The following is a 12,265-nucleotide window of genomic DNA, read 5'->3' as shown; positions in this document are numbered from 1 at the left end:
TTAATAAGTATTTTAAAAGGGAGTGGGCCTTAGTTGTATAGGTGGACGCCTTTTCGAGATATCGCCATATAGGTGGACCAGGGGTGACTCTAGAATTTGTACGGTATGGGTATCAAATGAAAGGTGTTAATGAGAATTTTAAAAGGAAGTGGGCCTTATTTCTATAGGTTGACGCCTTTTCGAGATATCGCCATAAAGGTGGACCAGGGGTGACTCTAGAATGTGTTTGTACGATATGGGTATCAAATGAAAGGTGTTAATGACTATTTTAAAAGGCAGTGGGCCTTAGTTCTATAGGTTGACGCCTTTTCGAGATATCTCCATAAAGGTGGACCAGGGGTGACTCTAGAATGCGTTTGTGCGATATGGGTATCAAATGAAAGGTGTTAATGACTATTTTAAAAGGGAGTGGGCCTTAGTTCTGTAGGTGGGCGCCTTTTAGAGATATCGCCATAAAGGTGGACCAGGGGTGACTCTATAATGTGTTTGTACGAAATGGGTATCAAATTAAAGGTATTAATGAGGGTTTTATAAGGAAGTGGCCTTTATTTGTATATGTGAATGCGTTTCCAGATATCGACCAAAATGTGGACCAGGGTGACCCAGAACATCAACTGTCGGGTACCGCTAATTTATTTATATATGTAATACCACGGACAGTATTCCTGCCAAGATTCCAACGGCCCTTGATTTCGCCCGGCAAAACTTTTTCAGTTTCTTCTACTTAATATGGTAAGTGTCACACCCATTTAACAAAGTTTTTTCTAAAGTTATATTTCGCGTCAATAAACGAATCCAATTACCCACCATGTGTTTCATCCCTTTTTTAATATTTGTAATGTATAGAATTATGGTATTTTTTTTAATTTTTCGTAATTTTCGATATCGAAAAAGTGGGCGTGGTCATAGTCGGATTTCGGCCATTTTTTATAACAAGATAAAGTGAGTTCAGATAAGTACGTGAACTAAGTTTAGTAAAGATATATCAATTTTTATGAAGTGTGTAATTGGGCGAAATTTCTTTTAACTTATTTTGTTGCATAGAGAGCTGCTTCGGCCGTTTTTTGGTAATAAAATAAAAATTTATTGTTTGTTCATACCTACGCGTTTCGACGCGACAGCGCCATCCTCAGGGTATTCTGTTTTTATTAACAATAAACATGAAAATAGCAATTAGTTATAAACACACTTAATAATTTTGTCTCAATATAAAATTTTTTCATTGCGTGTTGACTCACCAGGTAATGGTATTTGTAAGTTTCTCCTTACTTTGTACATGATTTTCTAACATCACAAAAACATTAATACATATAACATTTCTAACACCAGTACATTAAACATTAATTTAAAAATATATCACAGTTCTTTTCCCTTTTGATTGTCATGTTTATTAATTTAACTTTATCACCGCAGTATATGCACTATTTGCGTTGTTTATATCTTCTTTGAAATATATGACGTTTCTCAGCTATTGTTGTATACGTAAGGTTTCCAGTGTTAGTCGTCGGTTTTCTTTTCGCTCTATGTCCAATATTTTAGCGTTGGTGAAATCAGCTGTGTGATTGTTGCTTGTCAGGCGTTTTGCAAGTGCTGTTGTATCATTTTTATTTTTGGCGTCCATTTCATGTTCATGTAGTCTTATACCCAACGCTCTTTTTGTAGTGCCAATGTAGTCTTGTTGCATTCATCATTTTCATTGCCTTTACACTTTATTTCATATACCACATTATTCTGATCTTTGAATTCTATATTTAGTTTTGTGTATTTTTTTTTTAGCGTGTTATGTGGTTTGTGAGCATAACTTATGTTTTCTTTTTTTTTTTTAATTCTTTTTAGTGTTCGATTGTTTGTCAACCCTGGTTCGTATGTAACGCCAATATATTTTTTTTGTTGTTGAATTCTCGAATTTTCGTTATTCGAACTTCTAATATTATTTATTGTCGTTTCCATGAGCCGTTTTACGAGTGCAACCGGGTAGCTATTTTTGAAAAGAATATTTCTTATTTTTTTCATTATTTTCTGCTGTAAATTCATTGTCGCTTAGAATCTTAATTTTCTGAATTAGGCTAATTGCAGTATTTGTTTTTTATTTCCATGGATGGTTTGTGTGGTATTTTATTATTCTACCCGATGCAGTAGTTTTCGCATACCAATTCATTGCAATCTTTCTATTTCTCCGATGTATCTCCACGTCTAGGAAGGCAATCTCGCCATTGTTATCTTCTTCTTTCGTAAACTGTAGTTTGGTATGCTGCGCGTTTAGAGTATTCAGTATGTCTTCCACGTTCTTTATCTTTACTATTGTAATAATGTCGTCTACATATTTTTTTATGCATTTGACATGTATGTTTTTGCCTTCAATTCAGCTAAGCTGTTGTCCAAAATTTTGTCAAATTCGATATCAGCTATCGTAGGGGATAATGGGTTACCCATGGGCATACCATAAATTTGATGGTAAAAAGTATTATTGTATGTAAAATAGTTGTTGTCCTGAAGACAAAATTCAAGAATCTTCTGGAATTGATTTCTTTCAATATTTGTATGATGGTGCGTATGACTAGGAGCATTGGAATGTTAGTGAATAAGGATATGACGTCAAAAGAGATTAGCATTTTGTCGTCTAGAATTTGAATGTTCTCTATTTGATTTCTAAGTTGGAAAAAGGTTTTTAGGTTGTAATCTTCCGATACTATATTTTTAAAAATATTTCCAATATATTTAGATAAACTGAAACAAGGTACGTTCGTGGACGAGAAAATTGGTCTAAGAGGTAAGTTCGGTTTATGTGTCTTAGGAATTCCGTACAGTCTCGGTGCGTTGGCGGCTGATGATGTTAATTTGTATTTCTCTTTTACGCTGATTTTTTTCTGTTAAAACAGGTCATTTATAATTAAACTATTTTCTGCAGTAACTTTTAGGTGGGATCACTTCTTATAGTTTTGTACGTTTGCTTGTCATTTAACAACTGCCCAATTTTCTGTTCATAGTCTTTTTTATACATTAATACAGTTTTGTTGCTTTTGTATGCGTTTGTTACTATTGTCAGGTTTGTGTTGGTTAATGAATTTTTGGGTGTCGGCGTATATCTTTAATATACATTTTTCCTTTGCACTGTTTCTGAGTTTATTTTGGTATGTGTTGATTTTTGCAGCGAGATTACTCATTGCCATATCTTTTTCTCTTTCATCCTCAATTTCTTGTATCCCTTGTTCTAAATCGGCAACGATATGTATTGGGGAAAAAGTGTTCCTTGTACGGGCAGTTCAAATTTCTTTCCAAGAGACAGCAACAAGCGTGATTTTTGTGGTACATCGATGCTAGTTTTATTGATGAACCACTCCTCATTGTATCTGATCCCAAATTTACTGATATTTTTCGAAACTTGCGTTTTCAGTTTGTTCTCATGTGTCTTTTGAGTATTAGCGGGAATCCTTTTGGAAACTTTATCATGATTTTTCAATATTTTTTCAAAATCTGTTTCCCCCAGAAAATATTACGTAAGAGACTAGCCATAAATACCATCATACAAAAATGGAATAAATTAGAAGAGTATACAAATATTGAAAGAAAGCAATTCCAGAAGATTCTTGAATTTTTTCTTCAGGACAACAACTATTTTACATACAACAATACTTTTTACCATCAAATTTATGGTATGCCCATGGGTAACCCATTATCCCCAACGATAGCTGATATCGTACTTGACAAAATTTTCGACGAGAGCTTAGCTGAACATACATGTCAAATACATAAAAAAATATGTAGACGACATATTTGCAATAGTAAAGATAAAGGACGTGGAAGACATACTGAATACTCTAAACGCGCAGCATACCAAACTACAGTTTACGAAAGAAGAAGAGAACAATGGCGAGATTGCCTTCCTAGACGTGGAGATATATCGGAGAAATAGAAAGATTGCAATGAATTGGTTTGCGAAAACTACTGCATCGGGTAGAATAGTAAAATACCACACAAACCATCCATGGAAACAAAAAACAAATACTGCAATTAGCCTAATTCGGAAAATTAAGATTCTAAGCGACAATGAATTTACAGCAGAAAATAATGAAAAAATAAGAAATATTCCTTTCAAAAATAGCTACCCGCATAGCTGCACTCGTAAAACGGCTCATGGAAACGACAATAAATAATATTAAAAGTTCGAATAACGAAAATACACAGCAAGAGAATTCAACAACAAAAAATATATTGGCGTTACATACGTACCAGTGTTGACAAACAATCAAACACTAAAAAGAATTGTAGAAAAAGAAAACATAAGTTATGCTCACAAACCACATAGCAATCTAAACAAAATATTAACCAAAACTAAAGATAGAATTCAAAAAGAAGATCAGAATAATGTGGTATATGAAATAAAGTGTAAAGGCAATGAAAATGATGAATGCAACAAGAGCTACATTGGCACTACAAAAAGAGCGTTGTGTATAAGACTACATGAACATGAAATGGACGCCAAAAATGAAAATGATACAACAGCACTTGCAAAGCACCTGACAAGCAACAATCACACAGCTGATTTCACCAACGCTAAAATATTGGACATAGAGCGAAGAGAAAAACGACGACTAACACTGGACACCTTACGTATACAACAACAGCTGAGAAACGTCATAAACTTCAAAGAAAATATAAACAACACAAATAGTGCATATACTGCGGTGATAAAGTAAAATTAATAAACTTAACAATCAAAAGGGAAAAGAACTGTGATATATTTTTAAATTAATGTTTAAGTACTGGTGTTAGAAATGTTATATGTATTAATGTTTTTGTGACGTTAGAAAATCATGTACAAAGTAAGGAGAAACTTACGGATTTAGCTATATATTTTTGCAAATACCATTACATGGTGAGTCAACACGCAATGAAAAAATATTATATTGAGAAAAATTATTAAGTGTGTATACCTAATTGCTATTTTCATGTTTATTGTTAATAACAACAGAATACCCTGAGGATGACGCTGTCGCGTCGAAACGCGTAGGAATGAAAAAAAAAACATTTCTGTTTTGTTACCAAAAAAGGGCCGAAGCAGCTCTCTGTGCAACAATATATCGATTTTTGCTCAAGTTATCGTGTTAACGACCGAGCGGAAGGACAGACGGTCGACTTTGTATAAAAACTGGGCGCGGCTTCAACCGATTTCGCCTATTTTCACAAAAAACTGTTATCGTCATAGAATCTATGCCCCTACCAAATTTCACATGGATTGGAAAATTTTTGTTCGACTTATGGCATTACAAGTATTCTAGACAAATTAAATGAAAAAGGGCGGAGCCACACCCATTTTGAAATTTTCTTTTATTTTTGTATTTAGTTGCACCATATAATTACTGGAGTTGAATGTTGACATAATTTACTTATATACTGTAAAGATATTCAATTTTTTGTTAAAATTTGACTTTAAAAAATTTTTTTTTTTAAAAAGTGGGCGTGTTCGTCACCCCAATTTGCTAATTTTTATTTAGCACATATGTAGTAATAGGAGTAACGTTCCTGCAAAATTTTTTCATGATATCTTCAATGACTGCCAAATTACAGCTCGCAAAACTTTTAAATTACCTTCTTTTAATTTTCTATTCATCGCTTTATCCGTCTTTAGTAATGAATTATCGCACTTTTTCGGTTTTTCGAAATTTTCGATATCGAAAAGTGGGCGTGGTTTTAGTCCGATCTCGTTCATTTTAAATAGCGATCTGAGATAAGTGCCCAGGAACCTACACACTAAATTTAATCAATATACCTTAAAATTTACTCAAGTTATCGTGTTAACGGGTAGACGGATGGACGGACGGACATAGGTTAGGTCAGGCTGAACTGGCCGGTCCATGAGGACCTTACATAGACTGATTAAGTCCGTAGTGTTACCAGAAGTTTGTTCTAACGACCAAACGGAAAAACCCTATCAAACACCAGGAAATATATTATAAAATAAATCCGTCCTCTTGGCATATACTAGAAGCTTCCTAGGACTTAAGCCACTTGCTGCTTCTATATCTGACAGCTGTATAACTCCTAATAGCTGGAGTATTAGCCTGGCAAGTGCAGGGCACGAGCACAGAACGTGCTCGATCGTTTCCTCTTCCAACCCGCACTTCCTACATCTGCTATCACTGACTAAGCCTAATTTAAAGGCATGTGACGCCAGAAGGCAGTGTCCAGTCAGAATAGCCGTCATGAGTCTACAGTCCTCTCTTTTTAATGATAGAGACAACTTTGTTAGTCTAAGGTTGTAAGACCTACACATAATCTTCGACACTTTACAACCCGGCGCTTGAACCCACGACTTTCCCGCTTGGTCGATCATGTGCACCTCTCGCCTTCGCTTAATCTCGCCTTCGCTTAATCTCGCCTTCGCTTAATCTCGCCTTCGCTTAATCTCGCCCAGTCTAATTGGGACGTCTACGGAGCAAGCTTCAAGGGAAGCGCCCTTTTTAGCTAGTTCGTCCGCCTTTTCATTCCCATCTACTCCCATATGCCCTGGGACCGAATATAGATGTATGTTTCTCCATGTCCCGATTCTCCACAGAGACTGCTTACACTCTAACACGCATTTAGATGCTGTGCTATGCGAGATTATTGCCTTAATTGCTGCTTGACTGTCAATAAAAAAATTAACACGGTTGCTGCTTAAGCTATTCTCTTCCAGGGTTTCTACTGCTTTGGTTACGGCTAATATTTCCGCTTGGACAACGCTACAGTAATCCGGCAGCCTGTAGGATATGCTTATTTCTGGGTCAGCAGAGTATACCGCAGACCCTACTCCTTCCACTACTTTGGAACCATCGGTGTACACATGCATCGCCTCGTCCGCCATTTGCGCACCCCTGCGCCAACCGTCCACCTCTATTGTGCCTTAAGATCTCCCTCGAAGCGCAGATAGGGAATCAGGTAATCTGTACGTCCTGTGATTGATGACGCTATACTACTATGGCCGTATGGTCGGTGCTCAAGCTGCCCCGAGGCACCGAGCCTGGTTGCGGTTGTTAATGCTACATATGTTCTTTGCTACCAGGTCTATAGGTGGAATGTGCAGAATGGCCGTGCCGCCGTCGGGGTTGTTTTCCGGGCTCCCGTAATGCTAAGGATCGATAGTCTGCATACCCCCTCTAATTTTTTGAGGTATGTTGTTTTTGTGTGGCTTTCCACCAAACAAGAACTCCATAGTATAGAATAGGGCTTACAATCGCTGTAAAACCCCAAGGCGATAAGCCCCACATACACCCCAGCATTCTTTTACATGCATAGAGTGCCGTTGAGGCCTTCTTTTTCCTCCACGTTGAGCTTCCATGACAGCTTACTGTCTAGGATGATTCCTAGATATTTTGTTCAAGGTTTCTTCTGTAAGGTCACCCCTCCTAACTTAGGCCTGGTCCAATTTGGGACCGTGTACCTCTTTGTAAACAAGACCATATCCGTCTTCTCCTCATTGACTTTCAACCCGACATTAGATGCCCAGGTATGAATATCCCGAAGCGCCCGATCCATCAAAGAACTAATCGTTGGAAGGAACTTTGCACTTATGACAATTGCAATCGCCTGAGCAGTTGGTTGATGACCAGCGTCCACAGCAGAGGTGATAGCACCCCTCCCTGCGGCGTGCCCCTGTCCACTTATTTCGTGGCCTCCTACAATTCCCATTGTGATGTAATCTTTCTGCAATTTAACATGCAGCCGATCCATCTGATTAAGGCAGGATGTACTTTAATGTAATTAAGACCATCCATAATCGCCCATGACGGACATGGCTCAACCAAATTTTTTTTTCGATACTGATGATTTTGATATAAGGAAGTCTATATCTATCTCGATTCCTTTATACCTGTACAACCAACCGTTATCCAATCAAAATTAATATACTCTGTGTGCAAAGCACATTGAGTATAAAAATGTCCATGGCAATACCAAACAGCAAAAATTCAACTGCAACAACAGCCTATTTTGTTGAGTCTCTTTTGCCTTATTCTGTAAACAGTGACAAAAGCACGACTGCGACAAGCAAGGCGAATTGGGTACCAGCTGATTGATAGCTTTCCAAACAACGCCTTGTACCAAAGAGGATAAATATAACATAGATTAGATTGATACGAATCTTTTGTTTACGCTCTCATATATTCGCTCTCACGAGGGATTTATCTTCTAGTTGTTGCTGGCAACAATCACAGATAAATCGCTCGCGCCAGCTGAAGCGGGTGCCAGAACAAAAAATGTGCCAGCCAAAACGAAAAACGTGCCAAAAATTTTGGTAAACTTTGGTTTGACCTACAACTGTAGAACAGCGTTCAAAAATTATGGAAAAAATGATAAAAATACTTGTTTAAGTGTAAGTATTATTAGTTCGAAGGCGGAGGGTAAATATTATTTCCCATTCAAAAGTTATCACTAAAAACAGATTTTGTAAATATGAACTCCCGATGCAACCAGTCCATTTTGATCAAAGAACCTGGAACGCCAGACATGTAGGATAAACCCTATCCATTAAATAATGTTAACTATTATATCATAGGTCCGATTTACTGAAATTTCAAAAGAATATATGGTTTTCAGTGCGAGTTAAATGCGTTACAATATTTGACTAATTAATTTAATCGAAATGTTAGTTTTACTTAGATTTGTTTATATTTAACTCTAACTAGTCGTATTATTTTAAAATAACTTTAAGGAAATAAATATTTTACGACTATCATTTTATTAAATGATTGAAACTATAATCGCCGAAATGTATGTCAAAAATCCCCATTTTCAGATCTATTCATTTTTGTTTGGAGTGGCATCATTGATAAATGTTATAAAAAATGTGTATTTTGACAGCGCTCTCTCGAAACAAAGAGTTGCAAATCCATTCATCTATGAATATAATAAGAGCCACCAGTCTGCTACGAGTGGCGTGTAACTCGCTGGAAATCAAAAAATGGATGCCTAATGTTGTCTATTTTTTTGAACTGTCTCCCATTTATCCATGGCGGAATGATACAAGGTGGCAGCATGGTGACATACCTACAAACATAAATAAAAATTCCATGTACTTTGTTTTTGTAAATTCGATGGACAAATGTCAAAGTCGTACTGCGCCGGAAGTTGATGTATCAAATGAAATAAAAAAGTTTATAATCAGCTGTCGCATCCTGCCACCTTGTATCGTTCCGCCATGCATTTATCCATGCGGTGTAGGCACCTTATGCAAATGGGAAGAGCGTGGCAGATTACTTGAACGTTCTTAAGACTACTATGGACATATTGGCAGAGGTAGGCATAGAATTAAATCAAGAATTGGTTGCCATTATTCTTCTGTCCAGCCTTCCCAAGGAGTTTGAGAATTTCGTTATTGCAATGGAAACAAGGGACAATTTGCCAAGCGTTGAAATTTTGAGGATGAAAATTCTAGAAGGTTAGCGCCAAAGCGGTATGAATGACGCTCATGAAAACGCGCAGCAAGCCTTTGCAGCTAAGTCAACGCAGGGAAATAACAACCAATACAAAAAAGGTAATGTAAACAATGTAAAGAAACTCACTTGTTTTCGTAGTGGACAAAAGGGCACATCAAAGCAAATTGCAATGCGAAGCAGAACGATTCTTCTAATTCGACGAAAAAACAGCAAAAGCAATGTTCATTTACTATGTTAGGTGCAACTCAATGCGATATGTTCGACCGTGCGCAATGGTGTTTGGATAGTGGCGCATATGCGCTGCGACCGTTTAAAAACAACATTCGCGCAGAAGGCAAAGGCGACGTAAAAACAACAACAAATATGTGTGAGCTAACATTGGGGGATGTTTTGTACGTGCCAGGCATGCGTGCAAATTTCATATCAGTCGGCCGATCAATCGAAATGGGCTACGCAGTCATATTTGGCAGTAAGTTCGCTATGATTAAGCAGAACAATGTAGAAGTGTTGCGTATACAAAGAATGGGAAATTTGTTTGTGTTGAAAAATGAAAGAAACAGCTGTCTCAGTGCAACGCAAGGTAATGGCGATGCGTCTTTGTGGCACAACAGATTCGGGCATCTCATTTGTGATAGTTTAACAAAAATGTCTAAGAAATGGTTTGGAAGATGTTAATTTTTCTACAAAGCTAACATGTGTGACGTGTAGGCATGCTTAACCAACGAAACGATATCATTTCGTTACGATAATCAGCGTTAATAAACGAAACATTTCGTTTATTAACGTTGATTATCGTAACGAAATGATATCGTTTCGTTGGTTAAGCATGCCTGGTGACGTGCATGAAATTCAAAATACACACACAGCCGTTTCCGAATGCTACTAAAGCGTCAAATACACGACACGAACATTTCCGCGAACATTCCCGTTATGTCATGTTTCTGCGACCTTTTCTGTCGTGTATGGTGGTGTTTGCCAGTTCGCGCAAATGTTCGCCAAAAATCAAAATATTTTAATTTTTGGCGAACATTTGCGCGAACTGTTCGTGCGTGTATGGCGAAATAGCTCATAATCGTAGTAATTTCTGAACGCAACAGACGTGCGCAGAAAAGTAAAATGGACAATAAAAAATTTCTGAGTGAATTTATTGAAATTTATAAATCTTTGCCATCATTGTGGCAAGTAAAAAGCAAAGATTATTGTAATAGAATTAAAAAGAATAATGATTATGCGACTTTAATCGAAAAATTAAAAGAAGTAGATCCTGATGCCACAAAGGATACAGTTATAAAAAAAATAAGTAGTTTGCGGGCGCAATACCCGCAAATAGAAAGCGCAAAGTTAAAGCAAGGCGGTGATGAGGGGGAATCGCTTCTCTCATTATTGTATCCCGTTTCGTTATGAGTGGCAACATTTTTTGTAAATGTTGCCTTGCTCATACGAACGTAATTTTTAAAATCATTTTGTGACGTGAATTCCAGTTCTTTATAAGCTCACTTTGTCCAAGAACTGCTCGTTTTTTAAACCATTCTTTGCACCAAATTCTTTTTTGCGATCTTCTCTCTTTGTTTTACGCTTAGTTGCCACAGCGAGCAATATTGCTGCAGTACAATTGTTGTCCGTATTCATCGCTGTCTGAAATAGAACTAATGTTCGGCCAAAAGTTCGTATGGTGTATGGCCAAAGCTGCGAACAAGATTGCGGAATGTTCGCGGAAATGTTCGTGTCGTGTATTTGGCGCTTAAAGGTAGGTCGACAGAATTGCTGGAATTGATACATACAGATGTATGTGGCCCGTTCGACAAAACATCATTAGGGGGCTCTAAATATGTTTTAACATTTATTGATGATATGTCCAGACTAGGGATGCCAATTTTTTGGGTTTTTGGGGATCTGACTTTACAATCCCGGGATCCCGGGCTCAGCCCCGGGATTTGGGTACTCATTATTTCGAGCAGGTTTGCTTGAAAAAAACTGAAGAAATAATTTGTGACACTGTCTAACTTTAAAATAAATAGCCAAGAATTGGATTATCACTTAGATTTTTTATTTACTTTAAATGTATTTCATTGGTAAAAAAAATATTGTACATAAATAGAAAGTTATAAATCATAAATAACTTATTTAGTATTATTTTTTGTTGGTAGTTGAAACTACTACATGCTCAAAAATTCATGTTATATACCTCACCGAAGTTGCTATAACCCTGCAAAAATCGCGAGTACTCCATGCATGCATGTATGTTTAGTGCGGTTTTATATAACACATCACTGACTGCCAATTGAAGTCCGTGGGCAAAGCATAACTGCTGATGGGGCTTTATGAGCCTGCCAACTTTTTTCATAGTGCTTGCGCCGTCTGTTGTGATAGCTATAACATCATTTGCTATATCGATTTTGAATTCACTCAAGCGTTCCACCAAATTTTCGACGCACATTTCAGCTGTCATGGAACTCCGGAATCGCACAAGACCTAAGTTCAAAAATTTCGATGCCGCAAAGATATTTACGTTCATCAAGTGTTTGTTTGACGTTGATGTCCATTGGTCAAAAACTACGCTAAATTTTTCACCTTCCTTTACGAACTTTTCAATTTCATGTAATGCTCCTACTTTAATATTTTCGTAATATTTTAGTACAGTACTTTTTATAGTAGTTCTGAATTTGGGTAAATCGAAGCCATTGCCTCACATTACATGGCGTAGATCTTGTGATTTGGTAAAATCTGAAAAAGCAAAACCGTCAACAGCCGTCATCCTAGCTAAAACAGCTTCCATACATCTGTCCGTCTTACTACCAAAGAATTGATGCAACTTTTGCTGTTTAAAAGGCACAGGATCGGCTTCTGGAGCT

At 37.1% G+C, this 12,265-nt stretch overlaps 1 protein-coding gene across 15 annotated transcripts in view; it reads right to left on the bottom strand.

Annotated features, from left to right (window-relative positions):
* The window catches only part of Nadsyn (NAD synthetase), a 1,223,365-nt gene that overhangs the window by 303,205 nt on the left and 907,895 nt on the right, over nucleotides 1-12,265 (bottom strand). Inside the window, exon 1 of one of the 15 annotated variants that reach the window (XM_067782512.1) lies at nucleotides 1,239-1,872. The exons of the other annotated variants lie outside the window; for them this stretch is intronic. The gene's annotated coding sequence lies outside the window, so the exon portion shown is untranslated. Of the gene's footprint in view, nucleotides 1-1,238; nucleotides 1,873-12,265 lie in introns of those variants that run through there. 15 annotated transcript variants of the gene reach the window in all.

Source organism: Eurosta solidaginis, chromosome 4 (assembly GCF_040869045.1).
Source record: "Eurosta solidaginis isolate ZX-2024a chromosome 4, ASM4086904v1, whole genome shotgun sequence".
Classification (NCBI taxonomy): Eukaryota; Metazoa; Arthropoda; class Insecta; order Diptera; family Tephritidae; genus Eurosta; species Eurosta solidaginis.
This window is presented reverse-complemented; position numbering and strand designations above follow the sequence as displayed.